At 46.3% G+C, this 12,785-nt stretch overlaps 1 protein-coding gene across 8 annotated transcripts in view; it reads right to left on the reverse strand.

Moving 5' to 3' along the window:
- MAPK10 (mitogen-activated protein kinase 10) overlaps nucleotides 1-12,785 on the reverse strand; it is a 238,741-nt gene that overhangs the window by 169,144 nt on the left and 56,812 nt on the right. For 5 of the 8 annotated variants that reach the window (XM_083398496.1, XM_083398503.1, XM_083398499.1 and 2 more), the window contains exon 2: nucleotides 2,439-2,652. The exons of the other annotated variants lie outside the window; for them this stretch is intronic. The gene's annotated coding sequence lies outside the window, so the exon portion shown is untranslated. The remainder of the gene's footprint in view (nucleotides 1-2,438; nucleotides 2,653-12,785) is intronic. 8 annotated transcript variants of the gene reach the window in all.

Genomic DNA, 12,785 nt, shown 5'->3' on the forward strand with positions numbered 1-12,785 from the left:
GGAATGATGTGTGAACAGTCCAGTTTAGATCCACCACTATTATCGTGCCAATAGCATATCATAGAACGCACCTCCAAAAAAACACACAAAAAAACACCAGTAACATCGACCTGGAGAGACTCACTGTCACTCCCAGTTATGAAATGGTTTCCATGCTCGGTAAACACTTCCAGTGTCATTCTGCCCGGACACTGAGGTCCAGCGCCGAGGGCCTTCTGGCGGTTCCCTCACTGCGAGAAGCCAAGTTACTGGGAACCAGGCAGAGGGCCTGCCCTGTGGAACACCTTCCCATCAGATGTCAAAGAGAAAAACAACTGCCAGACTTTTAGAAAACATCTGAAGGCAGCCCTGTTTAGGGAAGGCTTTTAATGTTTAATAGACTATTGTATTTTAATATTCTATTGGAAGCAGCCCAGAGTGGCTGGGAAAGCCCAGCCAGATGGGCGGGGTATAAATAAATTATTATTATTATTATTATTATTATTATTATTATTATTATTATTATTCCACACAAAGCAGTGGAGCCAGAAAAGGGGATGGGCAGGTCTTTAAGCAGCAGAAAGAAGAATGTGCAGGAGACCAGAGCCAGGTATTGACAAAAGTGACTGGTGCAACAAACATGGGAGGAGATTAAGTTCTGCAGACTTTTCCTTCCGATGCTACAAGATCTCCCCTTCCTAGCTTTATATGTGACGCCAGTTCTTGGGAGCAGGGGGTTGGGGCAAGATGCCCTCCTTGGACCCCCTCACTGAGTGAGCTCACCTTATCACACCCGGCAGCACTGGCCCCTCAAATACCTTTTTGTTTGTGACCCAATCCACCCTGAACAACATGGTGAGTTGGGAACAGGTGGCTGCACCAGTTATTTCCTCTTAATACTGGTTAAATGCTTGGGGAGGGCATGTAAGAAAGGAGATGGGCAGCCTGAGGGGCTCTAGGGACTGCAAATGGACCGTTTTCCATAAGATGGTCATCAGCAGGTGTTGGTCTCCAAGTCCTGCATCCAGTCTGGTCCTCAGGTCAATAGCTGGTTGGCTTCGCTGTGTACCAAGAACCTTGGAAACTGCTGAAAGCTTGATGCTAAGACGCCAATACAAGTCTCAGCTTCCATATCTGCATACAGTCAATCCACCTCTTTAATTCTTTTTCCCTGGGCAGGCTCTGCCTTGCAAGTCGAGCACAAAGCCTGGGATGGAGCAGCCTGTTAGGCAATTTTCTTTCTGTGCATTAAGGAAATATTGATTGATTGAACAAGCTGGAATAAATCAAGCTAGCCAGGAATTCTGGCTAGGATCAGGGGATGGAAAGTGCTTTGTTTGCAACTGCCTTGTACTCCCAAACCCTTGCAGCACTCAGCACCCTAAATGACTGGAGTTCTTTGCAAGAACTAAAATGAATTTTGCTTTACCCAAGCTAGATAAAGCTACTTCTTGAATTATTTCTGTTGTTATTGGAACAGGCCATTTGAGCTTCAGATGTTTGAAAGCAGAAAGAATAATAATATGAAAAGCTGTGCCACGGGTTCAACTAGCACAGTGCTATCTACACTGACAGGCAGCCTCCAGGTTTGGGGGCAGAGGCATAGCTGCCAACCGTCCCTTATTTGGCAGGAAAGTCCCTTATCCCAGTGCCATGTCCCACTGCTGTCCCTTATTGATGATGTCCCTTAAATTTCCTGGGTTTCAAAGGAAGCAGCTCCTCTCCCTCCCTCCCAGCCAGTCTAAGAATGACTGGGGGATGGAGCTTGCATGCCTTGTGCCGATCAAATCAGCCACGTTGCCTGGGGACTCGCCTTTGCTCAGCGCTTCCCAGCGGAGAGGTGACAGTGGTTTTCCTTGCTGCATCCCCTTTGCTGGGTTGCTGCACTGTGGGAACCACCGCTTGAGGCTTTGTTTGGCTGCTGGCTGGGCTTTCTGCCTTTGGCTTGGAGGGGCTGTGCTTGAACATACCTGTGCTTGGAAAATTCCTTATTTTGGCTGCTGATCCCTTATTTTCGAGGCTGCTGGTCCCTTATTTTCAAATCTGTAAGTTGACAGCTATGGGCAGAGGACTTTTTCAACTTTACCTGCAGAGGCTGGAGACTGAACCTGGGCTCTTCTGCAGGAAAAGTATGTACTGAACCTGCCACTCAGCCAGCCCATATCCTTCTCTAGCCTCAACCTACCGTTTAGAAATGCAACCATCGTTGTTACCATGAAACCACTGGCTGTAGGACAGGGCGTGGGAACATATTGAAAGCACACAGTGCTAAGGGCTGGCTTGGAGAGTGGGAGGAACAAGCTGGTACATGGAAGAGAAGGGCAGCAGAGGCAGAATATGAGCAAGCCAAGAATTAAGTGCTTGGAATTAAGAAGCAGAGGGAGGCAAGAGACGTCAATACCGAGGCAGAGACCACACGGCCAAGCACCACCTAAATTCCTATGGCAAAAGAGACATACCTTAGTGTCTAAAGGCAGGAAAGGGAGATGGAGACCTTTAAAATGCTGGTGCTTGGCCACCTATGGATGGGAAGACTTGAAGCTCTGCAGCTGAACGCCAACTCCTCCTGCTGCCGCTCTCCCTCCTTAGGTGCTCTTGTCTGCAAAGTCTCCGCTTCATCTGGAGCTCAGAGAAAAGGCAATGCAGGGAGGGCTTGAATCCCCAGTTTCACACCTGCCAAACATTTGAGAAACCAAGAGAGGTTGATTTAAGCTCTTCCACCTGGTGATTGCTGAGATTAAAAGCTCTCCTCCCCCACCCCCACACCCCAAAAAACCCACACACACAATTCTTCTACTTATTGCTATGCACTATTACTTATATTGGTGGGACGCGGGTGGCACTGTGGGTTAAACCACAGAGCCTAGGGCTTTCTGATCAGAAGGTTGGCGGTTTGAATCCCCGTGATGGGGTAAGCTCCTGTTGTTTGGTCCCTGCTCCTGCCAACCTAGCAGTTCGAAAGCACGCCAAAAAAGTGCAAGTAGATAAATAGGTACCACTCCGGCGGGAAGGTAAACGGCGTTTCCATGCGCTACTTTGGTTCTCCAGAAGCGGCTTAGTCATGCTGGCCACATGACCCAGAAGCTGTACGCTGGCTCCCTCAGCCAATAAAGTGAGATGAGTGCCACAACCCCAGAGTCGGCCATGACTGGACCTAATGGTACCTTTACCTTTATTACTTATATAGCACCATAGCACCTAATGGTACCTTTACCTTTATTACTTATATAGCACCATCAATGTACATAATTGATTCCCAGCTTTCTGCTATCAGCTTGCAATCTGGAAAAAACTTGCAATGTAGAACAACTAATATGATTTGCATACTTGGGACCCCATAACAAAAGACAATGCTAACAGAAGGTTTCCCCAAAGCAAAGACTTGTTTTCCTCAGGACTGCAGCAGAGGAAAGGGTGGCATAGCTGTCAACGTTTCCCTTTTTTAAAGGGAGATTCCCTTATTCTGGATAGGATTCCTCGCAAGAAAAGGGAAAAGTTGACAGCTATGAAGGGTGGGTCTTCGCACCCCCCTCCCATGCCTCCTCGATCTCATTGATATTATTAGCTCCAACTGATACAATTTCCTTTTTAAAATAAAAATAAAAAAATGCCCTGCTCATTAGATTCAGGTGCATTTATTTTCACATCCAATTTGGCCCTTGGTTTTGCATCACAATACATCATCAAAATGCAAAATGCATCAGCCATCAACTTTCTCTGATTTTCTCTGCAAAATCTTAACAACAGCACTGGACAGCCTCCCCTGACTCTACATTACACAGACTTCCTTTTGGCTATGGCAAATCTAATTAAATTCATTCCGTATACTGCCCATAATTGAGTTGGATGCAGGCCGAAAATGTACTGTACTGAGAGCACAGCGTACAGGTTAAAAACACTCCCAAAATGCACAGGCATTGCTGGCAAGATGCAATACTCTGAGGCTATCCTAAAGGAAGCTGAGACTCCAATACTTTGGCCACCTCATGAGAAGAGAAGACTCCCTGGAAGTCTTGGGAAAGATGGAGGGCACAAGGAGAAGGGGACGACAGAGGGTGAGATGGTTGGATAGTGTTCTCGAAGCTACAAACATGAATCTGACCAAACTGCGGGAGGCAGTGGAAGACAGAAGTGCCTGGCGTGCTCTGGTCCATGGGGTCACAAAGAGTCGGACACGACTGAACGACTAAACAACAACAAATCCTAAAGGAAAATTATGGAGAGGGTGGCAGGTCTCTGATTTCAACGGCCTACTTCCTAGTATATATATAAGTGGTGAACAATCGAAAAATGGTGGCTGTCAGCAATCATGAAGAGCTCCGTTGATGGTGAAGGCCAGTGGAGGGACATTTTCACTCGCAGCCAGACCCTCTGTAGCAAGGCAGATCAGGGGTATGGATTGGTCTGTAGGTGGAATAAGAATATTTGCATACCTTCTTCTGTATTTTCACCATCTATTTTTCTCCGGGTGTTTTGGATTTTAAGTTGGGGAGGAGCTCGCTGACACAGATAGTTTGGATGTATACCAGACCCTCCAAGTGTCCCTATTTTCCAGGGGTGTCCCTAATTTAGAGAAGCCATCCCGGTTTCTGATTTGATCCCAGAATGTCCCACTTCACCTTAGGATGTCCCTATTTACTTTTACTTTTTTTAATCAAATCTTTATTGGTTTAAAATACAAATATACAAACATACAACGAAGGTAAGTATTTCAGATTTAAATACAAAAAAGAAAAGAAAGGGGGGGAATTTTTTGAAACAAAGACAAAAAAAATATAAAGAAAAAAAGACAAAGATTTATACAACATATCTATCAAATAAAAAATTAATTAACTATTTCTTAATTATTTTCATTGGAGAAATGTTGGAGGGTATGGAGTTATTCAATCCCCAAGCCATCTGAAGGCAATCCTGTATAGTTTTAATGTTTAATGTTTTATTGTTTGTGTGTGTGTGTGTGTGTGTGTGTGTGTGTGTTGGAAGTTGCCCAGAATGGTTGGGACAACCCAGCAAGATGTGTGGGGTATAAATATTAAAATTATCATTATGGAACGGGATGTCCCTATTTTCATCAGAGAAATGTTGGAGGGTATGGTACAAAGCTTCCAAGGTGTGGTTGGGGGAAAAACAAGGGGATGTTTCCTGATGCGATAAAACTCATCATGGAACGACTAGAATCTGCATATAGATCTATAGTTTAATGGGTCTTCCCCCATAGAGTGTTAAGTGCACCAGTCAACAGAGCTGCCCCTACTATTGGGCAGAGTGAAAAAGCTACCTCAGGTGGCAGGTATTAGGTATCAGGAAATAACAGCAAGGTGTTGGGGGGGGCGGAGTGCATGTACCTCACGGCCTGCCTTGCACCCCCTATACTAGCCTTCAGCTCTTGGGTAAGATGGAGGACAATGTCTCATCACCAGCGCTGAGAGTAAGACTCAAGAGTCAACCTTGTTGGCTTCTCTGGGGGGTATGGGTTGGGCGCCATCTTGTCCTCTGTCTCAAGAAGTGACATGAGTTGAGCTAATCTTGCCAGTAGACAAAATTTAAGTCTCATGGATTTAAATGAGATTTAATGCTGCTTCAGATATAATGAATTCCCTCCACAGAAAGCACTTCCATGCAGGGAATTAAAACATCAGCCACGCCGACTGTAAATGTGATAATTGCAAACACATCTATTTTTCTGTGTGGATACCTGCTGGGAAACCTTGACAATCTGTGGTTTCTCTGTGTCTTTAAGGCAAAACTGCCTCTTCACACTTTTTCCTCTTGTTCAGAATTGCTTTCCATATTACAAATTCGTGTTTCAGGTGATTCTTCAGCACAACTCACTTCCTGGGCTTTCTTCTTCTTCTTCTTCTTCTTCTTCTTCTTCTTCTTCTTCTTCTTGGCATATCCAAGCTAAAGAATTAAACTAAGTTTAAGAACTATTCCCTTTCCCAGGGAATCCTGGGAATCATCATTTGTGGAGGCTAAGAACCTCGAACGAAGAATTCTTAGTGCCTTACAAACTACAGTTCCCAGAATCCTTTGGGGCAGGGATGGAGAACCTCAAGCCCCTCTCTCTGTCCCTCAAGACTCACTGCACCTCTTTTTCTCCAGACCATGCCCTTTCCTGACCAAGCTCTCTGCCCTCCTTGAGAAATTTTGCCTGGTTGGAATGTATCAATGAACAGCAATACTGACTTTTGCATTGCCTGGATGGAAAGATTAGACAGAAACATCTAATTTTTCCATGGCTGGAATGTACCCCACCATTCAAAGAGGAACAGCTGTCTAGGCTAGAAAGTTCAAAGTTCAGCAAAATTCCAAAGGGTAAAGCCTGTTTTGCTGGACAGAATGGAGATCATTCAGGTTCCAGCATATGCACATTTGCCTATGGCCCCGTCCACTACTGGTGTGAGGCCTCCAAAAGGTTGATTGGGATGTAATGTGGACCCCGAGTGGAAAAAGGTTCCCCACCCATGCTTTAGGGAAAGCCACAAGAGGTAAAGGTAAAGGGACCCCTGACCATTAGGTCCAGTCGTGACCGACTCTGGGGCTGTGGCGCTCATCTTGCTTTATTGGCTGAGGGAACCGGCATACAGCTTCCGGGTCATGTGGCCAGCATGACTAGCTTGGTTCGCTTCTGGCGAACCAGAGCAGCGCACGGAAACACCATTTACCTTCCCGTCGGAGCGGTACCTATTTATCCACTTGCACTTTGATGTGCTTTCGAACTGCTAGGTTGGCAGGAGCAGGGACCGAGCAACAGGAGCTCACCCCATCACAGGGATTCAAATCGCCAATCTTCTGATCGGCAAGTCCTAGGCTCTGTGGTTTAACCCACAGTGCCACCTATAAATCTGATACATATTGATGATGTAGACCAGACCTCCATAAGCAGAACTCGTGATCTTTTATCATCAACTCTTTTTTATCATCCACATTTCCTTTTCCAAAGCTTCCTGCAAATTTGTTTACATCAGAGAGTTGTTCTGCTTAGTGTAATGTGACTGTGCACCGAATGTTTTCTGTACAAAATTGATCCAACTGATTACAGGAAAAACCAAATGGAAAGACTTATTGCCTGTTTTTTCCTTGCAGATAAAAATAGTATGGAAGCAAAACTGCATGAAATAGTGCCAATTAACCCATTCTCTACAACACACACACACACAAAATCTCAGACCTTTTTTCAACCAGAGATAACTGCTCGGAAATTTGTCTGCAGTGCTCCTCAATGTTAAAACAAAGAGAGAACATTTATCAGCTTTCCTCTACGTTTCTCTGACACTCTCACGGTGCAATTCTTGGCAATAAACTACTGATGCTTATTTATTTATGGCTTATTGGGAAAAGGCTGTAGCTCGTTGGTAGGGCATCTGTTTTGGATGCAGAAGGCCCTAGGTTCAATCCCCGGAAACTCCAGGCAGGGCTCTGAGAGACTCCTCCCCTGAAATCCTGACTTTCAGCCAGCGAAGGCAACACTGAGCTAGACCGTCTCACTCAGTACCTGCAGCTTCCTATGTTCCTATGACAGGAATGAGGAGGCAGGTGATGCCTGGGGATATTTAAAGGGATCGGCAGCAACCATCGCTGTTCCTTGGCACCGTAAAGTAAGGCCTGCCAGTTCCCAGCTTAGCTGCTGCCACACTGGGGGCAACCTAATTCAAATCCCTATTCCCTCTCAACTCTCTAGCAGCGCCATCGCCTCCTCCCACAGCAATTTCGACATCCAATTCAAGGGCAGACAACTGACGAGTCCCAAAGCGAGACGCATCCAGCATTCATCGCCTTGAGGGACGTTCTTTCAGACAGGCGGGTGCTCCAATAACGCAGCACAAAGGCATGCAGTACGAAAAAAACAACCACAATGAAGTCCTTTAGGCCGAGAAACTCCAATGGAATTCGAGTTGGGGATACAGGGAGGCAAGGAAAGAAAATAATTTCTGTGTATTAAGCCAGGAGGGGAGGGAAGACGACTTCCTCGATATAGGAAGTTCAGCAACGGTTTGCCCTGATTTGAACATGACCTGCCTTTAACCATTTCTTGTGGGGAAAGGGAGTGGGCATGGTCTGTTTTTAACGACAAACAACATTTAAAGAAAGATATACAGCATCTTAAAAAGTAGAGATGTCAGCCTGCCAACAAAGGTCCGTATAGTAAAAGCTATGGTTTTCCCAGTAGTGATGTATGGAAGTGAGAGCTGGACCATAAAGAAGGCTGATCACCGAAGAATTCATGCTTTTGAATTATGGTGCGGAAGGAGACTCTTGAGAGTCCCATGGACTGCAAGAAGATCAAACCTATCCATTCTGAAGGAAATCAGCCCTGAGCGCTCACTGGAAGGACAGATCCTGAAGCTGAGGCTCCAATACTTTGGCCACCTCATGAGAAGAGAAGACTCCCTGGAAAAGACCCTGATGTTGGGAAAGATTGAGGGCACAAGGAGAAGGGGACGACAGAGGACGAGATGGTTGGACAGTGTTCTCGAAGCTACCAGCATGAGTTTGACCAAACTGCGGCTGACAGTGGAAGACAGAAGTGCCTGGCGTGCTCTGGTCCATGGGGTCACGAAGAGTCGGACACGACTAAACAACAACAAATTATTTGCACAGGATAGTGCTGCCTCGCGCAAGTGGCTTTTACACTGCGTGGAAGCTCAAACATAATGCCTAAATTAATAGTTAGGGAGACATCGGGAAAATGAACTGTGGCGTGAATGCAGTCTTAGATGGATTGGAAACATCCATGGATGGTGGAAAACAGGTCTTTAGCTAAATAGAACCTCCAACTTTAAAGGCAGGATGCCTTATGAGTATGAATTGCTTGCTGGCAAGCAACAAGAGATGATGTTGTGGGCTTCCTTCAGTAGCATCTGTAAAAAACAACAACAGGATGATGGTCAAGAAAAACCTTTGGTCTGATCTACCAGGTCTTTCTGATGCTCTTGAACTGCTGTTAGGCTGCCACGCACGTCTGGTGGGTTGTGATCAACTTGCAGCAATGCAACTTCTGAAAACCTAGCTTGATAATAGTGCATGTTCAGCAAAAATATAGAAAAGACACTCCCCACATTTAGTCTTGAGATGTGGCGAAAATCCAGAATCCAGTGTTTGCCTCTGCAGGCAAAATGACAGGGTTCTGAGGCCAAACTACACATTACATCATTAAAGTCTTCCTTTTTTTTAATAATGTAATGTGCTGCTTGGCCTGAGAATCCAGACGCTTCACCTGCAAAGGGCAAAGAAAAAAACAGCCCTGGAGCCCTGTTCCAAAATGTGCTCCCAATCTGGATGGGGGGGGTGAGCACCTACATAGGGGTCCTTTTTCAGATGTCCACATGGATGAGATTCTCATAGCAAATTCCTATGCTTCTTTGCTGACGTGTTCTCTGGTCATCGGAGAAATATTGGAGGGTATGGCACAGCATCATGGTCAGAGGGAGTACAATCACTGTGAAGCTTTCACCACAATTGGATTTCCATTGGAGACTCTTTGGGTCCTGGCCTGGGGCTGGTCCACACTTCTGCTTGTCGGATGACTATTAAGCATGGGTCTCAGTGCTTTTCTGCTCTTCCTTCCCTTCTAAGGACAAGTCCAAATGGTTTTGTCTTTGCACCGCCACTTCCCCCCTGAAAACCTGTTCTTTAGTGCTGAATCGGAGCAAATGTCAATCTGGAGAAAACCCAATTGATGTTTGCTCTAATAATAATTATTATTATTATTTATTTATTTATACCCCGCCCATCTGGCTGGGTTTCCCCAGCCACTCTGGGCGGCTCCCAACAGATTTTAAAAACACGATAAAAGATCATACCTTAAAAACTTCACTAAACAGGGCTGCTTTCAGATGTCTTCTAAAAGTCAGATAGTTGTTTATTTCCTTAACATCTGATTGGAGGGCGTTCCACGGGGGGGGGGGGGGCACCACTGCCGAGAACACCCTGTGCCTGGTTCCCTGCAACCTCACTTCTTGCAACAAACTAAAAAAAAAATCCTTCCAGTAGCACCTTAGAGAGCAATTAAGTTTGTTATTGGTATGAGGTTTCTTGCAGTGAGGGAACCACCAGAAGGCCCTCGGAGCTGGACCTCAGTGTCCAGGCTGAATGATGGGGATGGAGACGCTCCTTCAGGTATACTGGACCGAGGCCGTTTAGGGCTTTAAAGGTCAGCACCAACACTTTGAATTGTGCTCGGAAAGGTACTCGGAGCCAATGTGGGTCTTTCAGGACCAGAGTTATATGGTCTCGGCAGCCACTCCCAGTCACCAGTCTAGCTGTCGCATTCTGGATTAGTTACAATTTCTGGGTCACCTTCAAAGGTAGCCCTATGTAGAGCGCATTGCAGTAGTCCAAGTGAGAGATAGCCAGAGCATGCACCACTCTGGTGAGACAGTCTGCGGGCAGGTGGGTCTCAGCCTGCATACCAGATGGAGCTGGTAGACAGCTGCCCTGGACACAGAATTGACCTGCCCCTCTATGGACAGCTGTGAGGCCAAAATTTCCCCAGAGGAAAGCTGGGCAAGCAGACATGTGGACAATCCCTTGGTCCTCAGCCCTGTTGCCTAGTATCATCTTCAGAAACCTAATTTGCTCTTCAGCTCCAGGCTTGCACTCTGGTTCTGACTTACTCTTCATTCCCATGGCTTCTGGAGGTGCCTCACCTCAGACTGCAGCCAATGTGAGGAGATTTCACCCCTCCCATACCCAAGAATCTCCTGAGCAGTCTGCTGATTCTGCAGAGAGGAGGAGGCGTGTTCTGATATCTACATATTCTGCTCCAGCACCACAGTCAGAGAGTGAGTTGGTCAGTAAAAGAGAGAGTCGGTCAGTGAGTGAGTCAGTCAGGGAGAGAAAAAGACTGAGTGTTATCTCTGTGTAGATAAGGTCGCTGCAGAAAGCAGCTGTAAGACTCAGTGCATTCCAGCATCTCCATTTGTATATAGTTTGTATAGTACAGTAGCTGTTAGTGAATAAAAGAAGATATTCTTCAGCGCTGTCGTCCGAGTGATTTATGCTCTGCTGTACTCTGCTGTACAACGACTGTCTTCTTGTTGGAGTGATTTGCAGTGCTCACAGCTCTGAGTTGTGAGTCCACAGCACTTAAACCTGTTCCTGTGAGGAAGGTGGTCTTCTGGAAGTGCTACCCAGCTCGCCTAGCCCAGTCGGGGCTGAAGTGGATGAGTCCAGTTGGTGACACTGGCTCAAGGGCGATGCTGGCACAATGAACCAACCCTGACAAGGTCAGGAGAGCAACCATGGTCACCCATCCCCTCAACGGGTTCATTGTTCATACGTGAAAAGGGCCTTAGATATCTCGCTGCGTAGGAAAAGCCCGCAGTTTCTGTGTAATGCGATCACGACATCTACTGCCTTGTGAGACTGGCTGAAGGTCAAATCACTGGCGGACACAGCACTGACGAGCCGCAGTCCCCCTCTTCCACTCCCAGATCTTTCAATACTTAAACGAAAACAAAAGCTCCTGAGCTTTTGCGGCAGTGAAGAGCCATTCATTATTTCTTGGGAGACTCCTTTCATGTTGGGAACATCATTAATGACAAGAAATTGGATTTGGAGAAGCAAACAAAGAAGCAGTCGATGGTTTTTTTTGGGGGGGGGGGCTTGGTTTTCTCCTACATGAAACAGCCTCACAAAAACCAAACAAACAGAAAACTCAGCACAAAACCCCCAAGAGAAAGAAGGAACAAGAGCCTAAAAATAGATTCAATAATACAATAAGTGGGTAATAAAAGCATAACAATGCACTCGAGATAAGGTTCGGCTTCTGTTTCTGTTATGCCACCTACAGTCATATCTTACAACGTCTCCCAATCTATTTGCTGTTATTGCTCATTCAAAACAGAAAATGGGGAGGAAAATAGAACACAGATATTGTGGGGGAACTGAACAATAGCATGAATTATGATTGTGCATCTAGGGGGCTTCATTTTCGCATCTCACTTACACTTACTAGAGTAAATCAGATTTAACGCAGCTCAGTAGAGTTGCTGCCGCAGACAATTTCTGGAACAGAGGGGTGCTAGGAGACCACCTGCATATAATTTTAAGTCTCCCGATGTGAATGAAGAGGCAGACACAGCTTCTCCTGACTGTTTCAGGCACCCACCCCTGGACTGTAATTCCCACCCTTGCTGGGCCTGCTGGTCAGAACATCTGGAGCTCTGCCCATTATTGCAAGAGAAGAAAGGGCTGGCAACTGGAGGAGGAAGCGAGGCATGAAGAGCCGCAGTTCCCTCTTCTTGGGGGAATCCAACAAAACTGATTGGCAGGAGGCTCGAGACAGATAAAAGGAAGTACTTCACACAATGCACCATCCGTTTATGAAACTCAGCACCACGAGGCAGTTGTCTTCAACCTTGAGTCCCCAGAGGTTGTTGGACTACAACTCCCATCATCCATGTCCACTGGCTAAGCTGGTTGGGGATGATGGGAGTTGTAGTCCACAAACTTATAGGGACCCAAGCAGGGGCGTATGAAGGGAGACAGGGGGCAGTCTGCCCCGGGCACCACTCTGGGGGGGGGGAACAAGATGGCCCGCTGCCTCCCCCCAGCTGTAGAGTGACCGAGAGCACACACACAGTTAGTATGGGCGCCACATGTGTGGCGTCTGTATGGGCTGCTGCTCATGCACTGTATCCATACAGTCTGCCTCTTGCCCGGCAACAGTACGGGCTGCTGCGTGTGCGGTTCATGGATGGCTTAGGTAGTTTTTAAAGGGGGGTTAATCAAATTAATGGCCACTAGTCATTGCTATATGTTACTTCCAGAATGAAAATATTATACGGTTTAATAAAATTAAA

This window comes from Podarcis tiliguerta (genome assembly GCF_965153285.1).
Source record: "Podarcis tiliguerta genome assembly, chromosome: 9".
Classification (NCBI taxonomy): domain Eukaryota; kingdom Metazoa; phylum Chordata; class Lepidosauria; order Squamata; family Lacertidae; genus Podarcis; species Podarcis tiliguerta.